Source organism: Andrographis paniculata, unplaced genomic scaffold, assembly GCF_009805555.1.
Source record: "Andrographis paniculata isolate CXL003 unplaced genomic scaffold, ASM980555v1 Contig75END, whole genome shotgun sequence".
Lineage (NCBI taxonomy): Eukaryota > Viridiplantae > Streptophyta > Magnoliopsida > Lamiales > Acanthaceae > Andrographis > Andrographis paniculata.
This window is the reverse complement of record NW_026137612.1, coordinates 1867667-1880285: the sequence shown is the minus strand read 5'-3', so window position 1 is coordinate 1880285 and position 12619 is coordinate 1867667. Positions and strand designations below refer to the sequence as shown.

General features: G+C 36.1%; 1 long non-coding RNA gene across 10 annotated transcripts; it reads left to right on the top strand.

Moving 5' to 3' along the window:
- The first annotated feature begins 3257 nt into the window (after window positions 1-3257).
- LOC127266237 (uncharacterized) lies at window positions 3258-11546 on the top strand. 10 transcript variants are annotated; one of them, XR_007842116.1, is made up of 4 exons: window positions 3258-4855; window positions 5035-5124; window positions 5269-11166; window positions 11240-11546. It is a non-coding gene; the product is annotated as an uncharacterized LOC127266237 (long non-coding RNA). The 10 variants fall into 10 exon arrangements; XR_007842117.1 differs by lacking the exon at window positions 5035-5124; XR_007842113.1 differs by having other exon boundaries at window positions 5035-11166.
- The last annotated feature ends 1073 nt before the right edge of the window (window positions 11547-12619 follow it).

The window sequence follows — 12619 nt, the reverse complement described above, 5'->3', positions numbered from 1 at the left end:
TCTACTTCGAATGGAACCAACCAACTTATCTAACATTCTTTTAATTAGATTTTTCGTTCCCTGTAATTAATTTCATACCGTTTAATTTGTGATATGCATATGTTACTACCAATCAATTGTAAAATAATGATAATGATAAAAAATTACAGCAATTAAGGGCTCGTTTGAATTGACTTTAAAGATAAACAAAAGCAAAAGCAAAAAGTAGAAGCAGTTCCATCTTATGTTTTGAATGAATCATTTTAAATACAGATTTTTTATAAAATTTTTTTTGAATATAATAAAGTTGAAAGTATAAAATTACCAAATATGATATAGTTACGTAGATATTTTTTTCTATTAAACTTTTTAAATTTATTTTAAAATTTTATAAATTATATTTAAAAATTTTATATCATCTACCCTAATTGAAAAAATATTAAATTTTATGTATAAGTTATATTTTAAATTTTAATTTAATTAAAAATTAAAATTAAATTTACGCTATAAATTATTTTAAAACTTTATAAATTATATTTTAAAAATACTAAATTATCTAATATATAATTAAATTTATATTTTTAAAATTTAATATCTTAATTATATTTTTCAAATTTTAATTTAAATATAATATATAAATGAATTATTTTAATTTTATTTAATTTTATATATAATATAGTTAATTATTATTATTGTTGTTGTTATGAAAGATAAAATAGTAATTTGTGTTATAAAATTGCTTATGTTTTTTCGTAAGTAAATCTGAGGTGCTTCCTACTTCTGCTTTTATCAAAAGCCAGTACAAACATAAATAAATACTCCCTCCGTTTCACATACTATGTCACTTTTATTTTTTGGAAAATAATTAAACACTTTAATTTTATTTTAAATTTTTTATTTTTTTTAATTTTAATTAAACTAATTAATTATTTTAATCTTAATTTATAATTATTTATATTATAGGACACTAATACATTCTTAATTATCTACTAATTATACCCCTCCTAAAATAAATACCGTATCAACAGTGTAGCAAACACGGTATCTGGGACGGATGGAGTATATTTTAAAAGTATAAGCCAAAAGTACTTCGCAGAAGTTAATCCAAATTACTCATAAGTTTGTAGCGAAGAAGGTTAAACAAAACTGCTGCAGAAGGAGGAAGAAAGTTACTGTAGGAAAAAAAATACGATTAAATTGTGAGTTACCTCTTCTACAAAAGTATGACTTGCGTCAAATTCGCAGAAGGATAATTTGCAAATCTAATTAAATTGGACAGAGAAATAATTACACTTTCGCCATCTTCAGTCTTTTTTATTAAAAATTTAATTCAATGAATTAAGATTATTCAGTACTTATTATATTTAGGAGTGTTCGGGAAAAAACTTCTAGGTTATTAAACAGTTTTTAGTTGTTTAACCAGTAAAAAGTTAACTTACGTAGTTTTTTGAAAAAGTCTTTTAGAATAAAAAAAAACTAATCTAGCCATCGTTTTGGAATAGTTTTTTCACTTTGATTTTGTATATTTCTTATTTACCTTTAATATTTAATTATTTATTTCATACATATAAATATATTTTTATTGCAGTATTTATTAATATAATTAATTTATTAAATTATAATTTTATTTTTGTAAATTTAAAATAATACTAGTTATTATTAATTATTACCTATAAATCATTTTATTTGTAAAATATATAAATTTATTAAAATTAAATCAAATAGAAAAGACAAATATTATTAATTTATTTATATATTTTTATTATATAAATATTACATTAAAATTTAATAAATAATAATTAACATAATAAAAATATATATACGAAAAATTTATTATATTATATTTTACACAATTTTAATAAAAAAATTATTTTTTTAATATTTTTTTTCTCAAATTCAAAATATAAAAGTGAATATTTTATAATATTTTTATAATTTTCAATAATTAATAACAAAAATTTTTATAATATTTTTATAATTTTCAATAATTAATAACAAAATCTTTTATAAATTTTAAACTAACATGAACAAAACTAAATATTTTAAATATAACATCAAAGTTTTTAATTGTCATTTTATGTATAAACAACTAATGTCAAATATTTGTTTTACCAAACACTTTAATACAAATAACTAATTGAATCAACTAGTCAAATCAGCTAACTGAATCAACTATAACTAATTGAATCAACTAAAAGTTAAAAGTTTATCAACTAATTGTCAACCACACTCTTAATCAGCATGGTAAACACCGCCGAAATATGGCAAGAAGACTTGGTGCAGTAGAGGCTCCTCTGAAGCCTAATTGTATGCATTTTTATTTGATCACACCGGCTAAGAATAGTGACTCGAACTAGTAGCGGAACGAGAATTATATCCGAGGGGGACTAATCTTTTAATTCTATAGAATATAATAATTTATATATATATATATAATTATTTATATTTATTTGGTGTCCGAAAATTATATTGCTCTAGTTGTTATATTTTTAAAAAAATAAATACAAATAACAAACTAAAACAATAATAATTATATATTCCATCCGTCCGCCTCTAATAGTCATATTTACCTTTTCCGTTATTGTATTTAATATTAAAAATATCTTTATATTTGTATAATTTTTTTTGTACAAATGTCCTTCTATTAGTAAATGAGACCCTTAGAGCCGGACGGATATAGTATTATATATATATAATTTTTTTGGTATTTTTTAATTGGACAAATTATACAATTTTTCATTAAAAAAATTTATACAAATTTTTAATATTTTTTATTTATTCAAATTACTTTTCTTAATTATATATTTTTTCTATATATATAAATATATATAATAACGGACTGAGGTGGAGGCTACAGTCCACCCTCGCCCCCACCTTTGTCCGCCCTTTGACTCGAACACATTATAAAGTAGAGATTTTTTTTTTTTTTTTTTTGGATAGCCACCCTAATTGCTCTAAGTATTGGAGAATGCACTTCAATCCATGTGGATTGCCGTATAAGGCATCAAATCTTTTATGCTAAAATATTTTATATTCTCATATTCAATAAAATAATATTATGTGAAAGAAAGAGAATCTCAATAAATTTATAGGGTATGTTTCCTTAACCTGTTGTTCGCATACTGTTGAAAATTCGGGCTGCGCGAAACTTCTTCTACCCGAAAATGGCTGACACATCTTGATTAATAAGCTGATGGTTCGTATTTCTATTATTATTATTATTATTATTATTATTATTATTAATTCTTTATATTTTTTATTTAATGTGGAAGGTGAGGGGGTATGCACACCTACCCCACATTTTTTTTTTCCAATTTTCCTTCAAACTTACAACCACTATAGGTGACGGCGTGTTTTCCCCTTCCACCTTCATCTTCGAGCATTCATATAACATAGGCGACGGCGACGGGCTAGCAACAGAGAATTCGAAGGCGATGAGGGATTTGTAATCCGACGGCAATCAGACTATTGGACGGGGACTCGAACTGAGGAGTTTGGAGTGCGCGGAGCATCGGCCGGTACCCGGAAGTGCATAAAGTTGTAAGGCATCGGCTAAGCAAGATATGCCTCTGCTCTAACCTCCTCTTTGCTTTTTGCAACAAAATAAGCTTGATTTGCATTTTTTAGGTTAAAAAATTTCCAATTTAGAAGGATTAGGGTTGATATGGTACGCATCATCGGTTGAATGTTAAATCTGTAGCGAAGAATATTGAGAGATGTAAAGGGTTGTTGTCGAATTTCTTTAGAACTCCGTTATGAAGATTCAAACAGGGTTTACGGTAAAACGTTAAAGGGGCCACAAATCTAGAGTTCGGGGTTTACATGGCGGCGTAGTGGTTGAGGGTGTGGGCAGTTCGTCGGCAGAGACTCCACCGTGTCCACCTCGTCGGGCCGACGGAGTCTCTAGTATGTGGAAGTACAAATTTTTGCAAGAATCATTAGTATAAATAAATAGAGAGACGGTGTGTCGTTAATAGGACAAACCATTGGTTATGTGAGTTGAGAAGAAACATTGAAATAGATATACTGTTAATGATCATTTGACTATAGGAACAAATATTAGCAGTTCGAACGACAAGCGAATTAAACTGGGGGAGCGGGTGTGTGTGAAATATATATATATTTTTTGTTTAAGTGGAGTTACGATCTCCAAAGAATGGTGCTGTCGTCGTCGTTTCGCCGAGTAGTGTGTAAGAAATGTTTCCGGGGGGATTTTATCTATACATATGCATTTAGATCAAAATATACCTTGCTTTTTCGATTTCACCTTCATTGAGAATATAGTTACTGACTATGAGTTGGCTCCTCATAACGGCAAATTTAATGCATTAAAGAATATTTTTACTAGGTTGTTTTCCTTGCGGGAATGGGGGATTTGTAATTATAGCAACGCCTTCTTTGCCTTCCAGAGACAGTGAGTTAGGGGTTAGCTAAATCTTACTACCCGAATTTGATTTCGTAGCCTAGGTTGAAGTGACTTGTTTCTTATTAGAGTTGGTTTAAAATTGCGTTGCCAACGTTGTCCAATCTAGGGGTTAACGGAAGCCCCAGCTAGTCTCCGACCAAGCAATTTATTGTGTCAAACGTCGTTGCGTGTACAAACTTGGTGACGATATGAAAGACATAATACTATGCTCCGAAGTTGCGTTTGAAAATTGTGGGGTTATTGCTACGGGGTCCACTGTCTTCATAATGCTTTTGACTTGTGTAAATAGAAGTCCCGCTTGGGTTCTTACCGAATTATTGATAATGGATTTCCCTTGGTGCATGGTAGGGGCATCCCTACATACATCGAGGAGAGGGCCAATCATTACAACGAAAACTTGGACTGTAGGGCTAGTGTGGGGTGATTACCGTCAAAATTAATGGCAACAAGGTACACCCTCTTTTTAGAGTTTTCGGTTTAGTTTTAGCATGTAGGCAGTACAATAAAACGGTCTCCTTTACTCTCCCCTAAAAAGGACTTCCTAAGTTACATGCGTTATTTTGTTATATCATGTTCATTTTCACGGAATATCGGTTAACCCATACACTTCCGCTATTGGCTTACATAAGCACGCAAAGCTGGACATTCCTGAAATACTTAACACCAAAAGCTCCGTATGGAGCATTCGGATGTTGTGTCGCTGTAAGAGAAAATGTGAGGTATCACTAATACCATCTCTCGAGGATGGTTCCACCATCAACAATCCTAAATAGTTAGTTTTACTATTTTTTTTTTCCGTTTCTCAATCAGTTGTTTGACTTCAAACAAATGCCTCAATGGCGTGCACCTCTACTGTTCCACAGAAACCTCATGCGAATTGGACTTATGAGTTAGAGCCGTACTTCACGCACATTTTGTGGTTGCACTGGTTAGCTGATGAACTCCGCAGAGACACCTTTGCGCCGGTGGTTTGAGATTAGATAGTAACACAGTTCCACGAAGAAAATGTGTGTTTACAACTTGGAACAACTTCAGGAAAAGTTCAAGATGATTAAGGCCTCGTACAGTTTAATGTGTGACCTCGTCTTTTCAGATACATGCCTAGGTTGGAACTCAACAATGGGCCTGATCGATGCCAGTGAAGCGCACAAGGCCGTGTGGTTAACGGTTGGCGTGCAATCCAGTAATGCATTATTTTCTTACCAACACCGAGCATTGAACTCACTTAGCCCTTTCCGCAGGCATACCCCGGGTACGGGCATTTACTAACATATTTGTTCGCCCACTTCGACTACTGTCACAATATGTTTGCAAATCAATCTGCCACAGGCACTAGTACTCAGTCCAACAATCCATTTCCATGAGGCATGGATACATCTGAAGGAACTGCCACGCGATCGGCCGGCCCCTCAACGGTAGGGGGAGGACATGGAGGTGAGGATGGGCCCGGTGAGAGCGGGGTCCAAGGAACCAAAAACGAATGATTCCCTACCAATCTTTCAATATGGAGCGGGGGTCTGATACCACATCGGTGCGGATCAAATATGTCTGCAAACTCCGAGTTGTTAGGTTTTCAACGGAGTTTAAGAGCTTCAAGAGAAGCTTACCGATTTCCATAATGAGCGCAGATAATCATTGTTTGAAGCACATCACATTCTACAAAATTTCATGGGCCTCCCCGAAGATGCATTCTCCGAGCAGCTAATGCGATCTGCAATGTGGACCATCGACTTCTATTTCTTTCATGGACCCTGGAGCTGCAAATGTGGACCATCGACTTATTTTGAACCGATAGTATGTACGGTCTCACATTCGTCCAATTCTTATATGTTTGTTGTTTCCATAGTGCAATTCGTTCTAACTTTCACGCACGGTTCGGTGTAATGTAGTTCTAATGACTCCATATTGGTGATGAAAATTATGTCTGAGCTATGTTGAATTGTTCTCTAAATTATGCAATTTCAGACTACTAACGCAATGACTAGTTCTTCGAACGGGGAATTCCAGGGCAATTACACAATCCCATCCAGCCGTCTGTCGAGTGCAGACAAGAACGAGGACAGTGGGAAAGATGTTACTAAGGAAATGATGGCTCTATGGAGATTGATGCACTCGAGAAACTAAGCCGAATGGCAATGAACGCACTCGTGAATTGGATTACGCTCCAGCGTTGTTACGATTCGGCCCTAAGTGGTGAAAAATTCATGAACGAACTGTTGAACGGACACCCTTTCAGAATTAAAAATTTACTAAGGATCTCGAAGAGTATGTTTCTTGAACTATGCGACACACTCTCGGCCAAGGGTCTCTTTAGGACTAGGGCTCAAAAGTGCGTAGGTGTACATGAGGCGGTGGCTATATTTCTACATATTGTCGCACATTCTAACCAGCAGCGCAGCAGTGTAGAATGATTTCAGAACTCGACACATACTATATTCAGGCATGTCAAGCGTGTTAGCTAGGCATTGTGCATTCTTGGCACAGAGATAGTGTGTCCCAGAGATCAACTTATGACGCATCTCTTTATTGAAACGAACAGACACTTTATGCCATACTTCAAGGTACCGAGTTGTATATCCAAATTCTCTTTTAATGACCTCCTATGAAAGTATTTCTCAACCATTACTTCTACTTTCTTATTAACGATTAGGATTGTAGTGGTGCACTCGACGGAATGCTTATACATGCTACCGTCCCCACCGTAGATGCACCATATTTTCGGAGTCACAAAGGTAATACTAAACAATTAGTCCTCGGCGTGGTAGATTTTGACATGCACTTCATCTATGTTTATGCCGGGTTTGAGGGAAGTAGACACGATTCCCGTGTTCTTAATCGTGCCATTACCTTCGCCGGAGATTCTCCTTCCCCCCTGCTGGTACGTGCCTTAAGTCATCATATATTTTTATCGGAGTAACCCTTCCACTATACGCTACTCTCAATTCATCATGTAATGCCATAGGAAAATACTACATCGGGGATTCAACCTACACAAACTCGGCCCTGATGTTGACCCCATTCTGGTCCAATCGTTACCATTAAGAGACCTTCCATGATATACCCCCGATCGGCCGAACGGACCAAAAGAACTCTTTAACTATCATCATTCTCAACTTCGGAACGTAGTGGAATACGCCTTTGGAGTGCTTAAGAGAAGGTTTGCAATTCTGAGAGGGTCGATGCCTCTGTACAAATTCTTCCAACATGTTAATCTCGTACAAGCCTGCCCTACAGTCCACAACTACGTGATTTCGAATGGCTAAAATATGGAGACGCAGGACGAGGAGGGAAGCGACCCTGCACCTGACCACGAATGCTCATTGGTGCACGATCAAGAGATCACTGAAGCTTTGTCACGTTAGTGTTTATCGTTCTTTTATCTCCCCGGATTTCGTGCACGTTGTTACTATGCCACCTATAGTGTCTGTAGGTGGATCCGTATTTGTTTTGTTCACATCTTAGTTGGATGGCCGACATCTCAACTTTCGTCCCTATTTTTGTACCGTTATCATTTCAGAATTTATGTAATTATATCTCCTATGGATGTTACGCACATCTTTACTTTGATAATCATCTATATGAGCATGTTAATGCAGATGAACTTAGAGGGCAATATTTCCCAATGTGCAGTTAGTGGTTTTTCGATGCCTGAGCGCATAAGTTAAGCACCAAAAACCCGGGCTAAGCTTACTTCTTGTGCCTTATTTTTTCCGTGGGGCCAAAGGTTATTTTGGTAGTCTTCCAAATGAGCAGCATACATGTCCACACATTGGTCCGGGGATGCACCATCTGTTGATACGCATGAGCCGGAACCGCTTGTTTGCAACAAGGCAAACAGGGGCACACAAACCGAAAATTGGGATGTCGTCGTCCCTGAGGGAACTTAAGGAGTGGAGGACCGGATGGGTTGTGCCGGTACTTACAAGCTTCTTCTTTCGCAGCTATTGTGGTTGTTGTGTACACTTTGGTTAATATGTAGGATTACAACAACAAATACTCTTGCTTGTAATTCCGATTGCTTAAGAACACTTTTCCTCAGTTACCATTCATGGGGGCTACTCGATAGTGTTGTAAGGATGCGGGACAAACCTACCTTAATTTTATTTTTTGTTGTTCCTTAAATCTGTATCACAACTTTCTATTCGGCGGATCCCTACATGTTTAGTGTTGGCCCGGTAATAAGTCACGGGGGTCGCCACGGCCGTGCGCACAATCTTGGATGTGAAAGTGAAGGCAGGACAACTACTTAAAGCCAGGTGTGCATGGCCATGGCGATGCCATCTAGATTTGATATGTCGTTGCTGGGGCAAAATACACCCTTTCGTACATGGTCGTGGCGACGACCACGTGAATGGTTGCATGCTTGCAGCAGTGAATTACATCCTCTTCTGCACGGCCGTGGCGACTTTGACTTGACGTTGTCTAGCCTTCCTGCAAGGAATCTTGCACCAAACTGCATGGGCGTGGCGATACCCTTACATTTTCCTTGTATTCTGAACGCAGGAATTTACACGGAGGTCTGCGTGACCGTGTAGACACAATCAATACTTGCTATTTCAGGATGGAACCTACTTAAAATATTTCCCACGTGGACGTACGGCTAAGTAATTGCCCGAGATTCAGCTACTTGACTCATGTCACCGTCCCCCGAGCTTATTCATCGTTGTTAGATTTGCAGGTGTGAGCTATGTCTTCGGTGCCTTACATGACAACATATTTTTTTGACTATGTAGGTTCATTGTTGACTGTTGAGGACGGCACCAACAAAGAAGATGAGTCGTTTTTGCATCTAAGAAGAAAACCATGAAAAAGCCAACTGCGTCATTCGGTGGAGTGGAGACTCTGCACCCCTTCTATGTTGCGGACCAATATGCAAAGTTTGAGCACCTTAAGGGGGTCTCCTTTTTCGTGGGCCGCTGCATTTCTCAGGATACCGTAAGGGAACTCAACGTAACGGACGAGGTCGAGGGATACTTGAATGTGGGTGTATGGCGCCGGTTTATTTCCAATTACTGGCGATACACACTAGACGTTTACGTTGGAACTTTTGGCTACTCTAGAGTGGACAAGAAGCATTACATAAGGTCGACTTTTCCGCAATGCTCCGCTTCCGACTCTCTTGCACGGAGTTCTCAACTGTCATGGGTTTGTATGAGTTTACGCGAGAGTGGCAGGCGACACAATAGAAGTTCTAATGATCGGTGAGCAACCAACGTGAATACCACCCGGGTCAGTCCAAGGCGTCGGGACTCCGATCCCCGACATTGCGCTACATATAGTACGTACTACCGCACGCTGACGGGCCGCAACTCCAGCATAAGTGTGGTCACTTAAGATGATCTCAAATATATTTGGAGTATGGAGATGAGGGTGCCTATCAACGTTGGTTATTGCCTTGCACGACTGTTCACAAGGCAAGCATTGGATGGCCGCAATCGTACAATCACCATTGGACCTTATGTCACCCGACTTGCACACTGTCTACACATTTTGATCTCATTCGGAGAAAGTCTGGCCTCGACGATAAAGCCTGCCGGATTTGAAGTGCTTATTCAAATGGGCATTGTCTGGAGGAGGGTGCGCGGGGAGACCTCTCTGGAAATTGAGGCCTCGATGGACGATGCGGCAGATGAGGGCACATCTGCAACCGCTATTGGATGCATCGCCGCTATGGAGGATCGGCTCATTCATGTGCAGGCGTGGATTGATGAGAGGCTCTGCATCATTGAGTCTAGAGTGGAGGCCCTTTGTGAGCACTATGGCGTGCCAGCTCATGCTACATTTGTCTTCCGCTGACGGCCCCATTCCCTTTGTTTTCTACTTTTGGCGGTACGGATCACTCATTTTTATGTCACCACGTATGTTGAGCATATGTCTATACTTCATTTATGTAGTTACTTTGCAGTTTATCATACTATCCAGTAATCGCTCCTACTGCCGAAGGACCATTCGAAATCTAAATGCAAATCCCTGATTTAACTCTATTTGAATTAACTTTTGACTTAATGTGGAACAATGTTTGCAACCCGATTAGGAAATCTATTCGGCCAGAGTATTACCACTTCAACAAAATATTGTTTATTTTGGAAAACCCAACAAGTCTTTCAAAAAATTGAAATCATTACCGCAAATAATGGCGAAATGACTACACATGCAACCCCCAAGCGCATATGACGGTAATCGCCCTCCCCCTTACCTTTTCGACCTGCCTATGTCAAGAGAAAGTCCTTACACTATGAAAAGAAGTGTCACAAAAAATCAATCGCATGGGATATGCGAATATTATCTTCTTGCAAGGATGCTCCATTTTATTTGGACAAGCATTCATTATTGATTCTATTGTGAAGTACTATTACATCTTACTAGCTCATTCGTCCTTCTAACCTTTCACCCTTCCAGTAATTAAAAGCAAATGCATGCATCCGTTTTGAGCGAGCGACACCCGGGGTGTCACGTACAATACCGGCGCAATGGACTTATCAACTTGAACAATACTTCATACATATTGTGTGGTTGCAGTGGCTAGCAGATGGATTTGATGAGCGCTGCCTCGGCCCGAAGCTTTGGGTTCAGATACATACGCAATTTATTGAGGAAACCGATTGTGCATTTGAGCTGAGGCAAATGAAAGAGAAGCTCAAGCGATTAGGATATCGTACTTTCTTTTACGTGAACTTATTGTTCGAGAGACAAACTTTCGTTGGGATGCGGGCATGGGACTTAATGATGCAACCGCCGAGAAGAAAGCTGCATGGTTAACGGTAAGCGTCAAGTTCAATAATCCATATATTTTTTGTGTTGAACTTGACATAGATGAATCCATGTCCGCGGCAGGCACACCCCGGACACAACCATCTACTGACGCGGTCGTTCCCCACTATAACCACTATCATGATATGTGAGGATGTACGAGCGGATCTGGTTGACGAATCATCGCGACTCACTCCCGGTGACGACGCTCATTCCGTGCCTGTGTTCCTTGGGCATTCGCAAACCATGTGTCGTTTTGTTTCTTTTGTAGTAATTCGTTCAAGTTCCGAGTTACATACGGGTCTTCTTGTTTTCACAAGTTGTTGTCATCTTTTATTTTTATGTACCAGGATTTGTTCGTTACGAAATAATATTGCATTGTTTTCCTTCACACCGTTGCTCGTATGCAGTTTCAAGTGCTTTCATTTTAGAATTACGTGAAATGACGACGGCCTTCACAGGGCAACACGGTTGATATATTGAACTGACTTGCATGTTCTTACGATGATGACAAGAGTGTTTTTTTTTTTCATGCCACCAATGCCCTTTAATCGGCCGTGTACAATTAACTCCTCTCTCCAATAAATAATCGTAATTCCTCTACATAAAATTTTTGTTTCAAATACCTTATTTTTTTTTAAAAAAATAGGTTGATAAAAAAAAAAATTGTCCAGAATTTCAAATTTTATTATTTTCAAATAAAACAATAATCCAAAATATCCAAAAAAATAATTTTTCTCATTTTTCTCAAAAAAAAAATAAAAGAAAAACAAAAAAAAAATACATAAAATACACTTTTTCAACTTACACAATCTTACCTATCAAATCAATGCATATTACTTTTACTATTTTATTAGAAAGTAGACTTCTCATTTTACTATTTTAGTCTTTCCATATAAAATTTTTCTATTTCATTTATCAATTTTTATTTTTCACATTACTTTTACTTTAATATCAAGAGTAAAATAACTTTAATATCAAAAGTAAAATAGATATTACAGTATTTTATTACACTATATATTTATAAAATATTAATTTATCTGAAAAAGTCAAATGAAACACTTAGCGCATAGATAAAGACAATACCTTAATTTAAATTTATTCAATAAATTTTCTATATTAATTTTTATTATGTTATTTTATCGTAATTAAATATATATTTTTAATATCATGATCAAATACTATATAAATATAATTGTATGATTGGAATATTACATAAAATATTTAAATTTAATTTTTATATAATATTTAAATCTAAATTATATACTCTCTATTCGTACTAATTTGTTCATTTTTTCTATTTTCGTACATCCCACATAATTTGTTATTTTATTTTTTGAAATATAATTATACACTTTAATCACATTTTAAAATTTCTAATTTCTAATTTCTAATTTTTATTTTAATTAAGTTATTTAGTCATTTTAATCTTAATATATAATTATTTTTATTAAATTATAATTA